A 4,843-nucleotide genomic window follows, 5' to 3' on the forward strand; every position below is an offset into this window, starting at 1 on the left:
GGAGGTATTATCCCATGTAAAACATAGTTGGAATTTGGGTAATTTTTTTTTTTAAATCTTGCACTAGCTGTATTTGAACCATATTTTTGTAACCACTCTAACATATATCAATACGAATATTGCAAGTGAAAATTTTGTTTTATTACTTATCCGTATTATCGTACTCCTGGATCAAAGCTGACATAGGACTGTACAAACATTTATGTGATTAGGTACATTCGTAAATTCATTATCTGCTCTCTAATTTTGGGTTGGGTGTGAATACTTATTGCTGGTTTATAGTTTAATATTATCGTGGGTTAGATTATTTGTTTCCGCGCCACGCGGCTCTCAACTGTCCCACCACAGTACGTGCTCATGCGTTCAGCTACATAGTTTCTCGTTTGTTCCTTTGCTTTGGTTTTGGATATTCTGCCCGGTCATTAATCTCCCCTACTCCGCCCTGTATGTGGCACAGGCAAGCGATCCTACTGCGTCTGCTCAACTCGAGACTCCCGCTGCATCAACGGTGTAGAGCTCATTCCTTCATCCTATGGTTGGATAGCATCTGGGTTTTCTCACTTTTCTGGTTTGCGAAGAGGATGGTCTCATTCCTCTGTATCCACTCCCAAAGTCTACTCTGCTTCACTACTCCTCCTGCAAACATTGTGAGCCCGTCGAACCAGAGTTATGTTGCTGCGAGAGAACGTAGATTCACCTCCAGGCAAGTTTTCATCGGGTGGATTTTCGTTTACTAAGCTCTCTCTCTGTTTAATTTTTATTTGCAGTCGATGGTTAAATCAAATCTCCGTTGTCATGCTTTTAATCAGCTTGTGGTTGATTTTTGTTGCAGGAACCTCATCTCTCGGCTCGGGATGGAGAGATGCAGCTCAGGTATGTAACACTGGGAATCTCCGGATAAGATTTACCTCCGGAACGGTGTTTTTCCCAATGGAAAATACCATATCTGGGCTACTTGGTCGTCGTCTCGGCTCTTAAAGTTCTTATTTTCTTCCTGTTGACAGATAGAATAGTCACTGCTTGGTGGTAGGTTTTAGTCTTAATTTTCTCGCAATATTCCTACTCTGTTATGAGATATCTGTGCGTATTTTCCTCATTATGAATGAGGGTTTTGCTACTGCTTGTGAGCTTTGTGAAAGTTGGTTGCACCGTTGTAGTTTATTCTTTTTTAATTGTTGTGTAATATTAATGGGAATTACATTTCCTGATCTCGTAGCTAGATTAATGTAAAGGACTTATTGACTTCCAGGTTGTATGCCCATGTCTAAATTATCATTTTCGTTTGTTTCTTTTTCCTATTATGTAATGAGTTTATCGACCTCTCGGGTTTTATGCCGGAGTCTGGATAATCGATTATCATTTCCGGTTTTGTGTACAATACTTATGAGGTTCATGAATTTAAAGGAAATATCGAATATGTTTTTATGAGCTTTGTTCGCAATGAGGTTCCTCGAACCCTCACGCCAATTGCCCTAATGGTTTCAATACCAAACAACCTTGGCAGGCTTTCGGTGGTAATTCTACTAAGCGGTTGATTTATGTTCATTTTGTTTGTTACCGTGTCAATTTGCTTGGTTGCTCTCTTAGCGTGGTTCAAATGAATATTTCCTCCCTTAAGATTTATTGTTATTAGGCTCATTTATGAGTTTATGGTTAAGGGGGTTTCCTAGTAGGGTTTCAGGAAGACCAGGCGACATTCCAGAACGGTAAAAGTATGACCATGCTTGGAAAATCTGCCTGTGTCAACATTTAGATTTCCATGCCTAAACCCTAGCTTCAACGACCCTATCCTTTGGTTGAAATTTTACACAGATTTTTAATTCTTTTCTTTCCTTTTTGAGGTATATTCTTAGTGCAAAAAAAAAAACAATGTTGTATGCCATCATTATTCATCTTGTCTCTGCTAAATTTTTTTAAAGGAAATGTCTGTATAGTTTATGTTTTAAATGGTATTTCCACGATAGTCCTTACCGGTACTAATAAAGTTAAAAAGGATTCCATTTCTGCAAATAGTCTATTGTTCGATTCTTCTGCGTTATTGGAACTGGAAAGGTTATGTTTATGCAATTAATATTTTCTCCAGTTTACAAGAAAATAAATATACTTGAAGATTATGATTATGCACTTATGATTTTCTCCAATTTACAGGAAAATAAATATACTTGAAGATTATGATCATGCACTTAATATTTTTCACTAACTCATAGGGAAATAAATATACTTGACTTAGACAGTAGCAACTTGCTAAATTTTCTGGAAGTTATTCACTTTCTTTAGGTTCACCTGTTATCAGTATTTAGAAAAGTAAAAGAAACTAAGACCTACTACTAATTTTTCACATTCACCGTAGCCTCAGGTAATTCAGCTTAGTAAACCATAAAAATTCCAGAAGGTACCTCATACCTGAGATTTATTTTAAGTGAGGAACTCCAATGGTAGAGGACACCTCTGGTTCTGTGGTTAGTCAACCTCCCGTCTGTGAGATTGTCTTTCGAGACCAAATCTCCCCCCTAACTTGTTCACAAGACCTTTAGTCTTCTATCAATTGCTTGTGCATAACTCTCTTGCTATCTGGTCATCACCAAACATAGCAAGTTTTCCCCCTTTTCTTTTTCTTGCCTATCCCTACAGTGCAATTTTTTCCTTCCCCCTGCTTATTTTCTCTAGAAACATTACACAGTTACGGAGGTAGTTAGGGTTTCCGGCAACTGTTTCTTTTTCTTTTAACTTCCTTGCTCTTGAAGTTACAAGATCTGTTGATACTAAAATCTTTCCACATTTTCAATAAACAAAAATATCATTTAATTCAAACAGATAATACACCTAATTATCCAGTCTGTTCTTACTGCGGTAAATAAAATATTTACAGCTTGTTGGGGACATTACAACTCCCCCTCTTGAAATCAAACATCGTCCTGATGTTTTCTGGCTGCAAAAAATCTTGGATAAGCTTCTCTCATGAGTTTTTCATCCTCCCAGGTGGCCTCCTCCAGCCCAAAGTGTTGCCATTGCACTTTAACCTGGGTGATGGCTCATTTCTACAGCGTGACTTCTTTCTAATGTAGTATAGTCAGCGACTCGACCGAGATTTATCCTTTTGGCTTGACCTGAAACACACAATAATTTAAGTTAGTTTTTCCCTGGTCAACAAATCTGATTGGTCTATCCAAGTTACTTTCCTACCTGAATGTCCTGCCAACTAATTACATGCTTAGGGTCATAGACGTATTTTTTTAACATAGATACGTGGAAAACGTTGTGGACCCGAATATGACTTGGCAGAGCAAGCTGGTATGCCAGCGGACCAACTCTAGCTAAGATCTGAAAGGGTCCGCAAAACCAGGGTGCCAACTTGGTGCTCCCACTCCATTGTAGTGTGCTTTTTTTGGCTCAAATCCTCACATACACACAGTCTCCTAATTAGTACTCCTTAAAGCTTCTCTTTCGGTCGGCGAAATTCTTTTGCTTGTCCTAGGATGCCTTTAAATTGGATTGTACCTTCTTGACCATTTAATCCATTTCTTTAAGCATTTCGGGGCCCAGCATCAGCTTGTCCTCTGGTCCCCCCCAGCTTGAGAGTGTGCGGCATTTCTGTCTGTACAACACTTCAAACAGACTCATCTGCAGGGACGTATGATAGCCATTGTTGTATGTGAATTCGACCAAATGAAGGTAATCTTCCCACCTGGATGGTTGCTGCATTACATACGACCTTAGCATATCTTCTACAACCTTATTCACCCGTTCCATTTTTCCATCGGTTAGAGGATGATAGGCATTACTGAAGTTTAATTGAGTTCTCAATTCCCCAAACAAAGTTCTCCAAAATATTGACCTTAATTTTACATCACAGTCAGATATTATAGTCTTTGGAAACCCATGCAGCTTAAAAATATTTTGCCTAAAGATGTGGGCAATCTGCACTGCTTTGTAAGTAGATTGTACCGGTATTGTTATAGATCTGATATGAAAATATATGAAATGATACCAATATACCCAATAATTGCAAATAATCACCAAAAAATAAAAAGATTGAAATAGATTGAAATGCTTCTTTATTCATCAAGCCCTTAAGGTAGGGCAACACCATACATTCACTCCTTAAGGAAGGAGAACACTCAACAAGCCATATGCCTATTCATACAATAATCCTTGACATCTCTCAATAGGGAGTCTCTAGCCTCTATATAGGCCTCATACATACAATACAATGGGTCATTACCATGGTTCCCTCAATACCATCTATCTAATACCGTGGGCCCATTACATTATTACCAACTACTTGTGGTCCCTTACATGATACAGGTTAACCACCTTATTTATTACTATGGCCCATCCCATTATTACATTATTCCCTTGGGTACCTCCCTTTGTACCTCATATTATCCCCCCTAAGTATACTACAGGTATAAAATGAGCTGATTTTCTTAACTTGTCCACCACCACCATGATGGAATCGTTGTTTCTTTTTGACTTGGGTAATCCTATTATGAAGTCCATAGAGATGGTTTCCTATTTCCACTCCGGTATTGGTAGCGGGTGTAATAACCCAGTAGGGTCTGGTGTTCGGCTTTAAGTTGGTGGCATTCCAGGTAGCGTGTCAAATATTCTGCTACATCTTTCTTCATTCCTGGCCAATAATAATCCTTCCGGAGTGTTGTAATCATCTTTTGATACCTTGGGTGCCCAACATAATGACTCTTATGGAATTCATCTAAAATCAAGCTTTTAATGTTATTTTGGTTGGGTACATACAACCTCCTTTTATATTTCAGCATGCCAACAACATCCATAGCATATCCTTGCTGATTTTCTTTGCTGGTAGAAATCTGAACTTGCTTTC

The 4,843-nt window shown here is 38.5% G+C and overlaps 1 long non-coding RNA gene across 1 annotated transcript; it reads left to right on the forward strand.

Moving 5' to 3' along the window:
- Positions 1-284: 284 nt before the first annotated feature.
- Positions 285-1,286, forward strand: LOC149200627 (uncharacterized). The gene is made up of 2 exons (XR_016253376.1): positions 285-703; positions 833-1,286. It is a non-coding gene; the product is annotated as an uncharacterized LOC149200627 (long non-coding RNA).
- Positions 1,287-4,843: the final 3,557 nt, after the last annotated feature.

The sequence above is a fragment of the Pinus tabuliformis genome, chromosome 2_1 (genome assembly GCF_031772625.1).
Source record: "Pinus tabuliformis cultivar Carrire ecotype Pingquan chromosome 2_1, CPIR1, whole genome shotgun sequence".
Taxonomy (NCBI): domain Eukaryota; kingdom Viridiplantae; phylum Streptophyta; class Pinopsida; order Pinales; family Pinaceae; genus Pinus; species Pinus tabuliformis.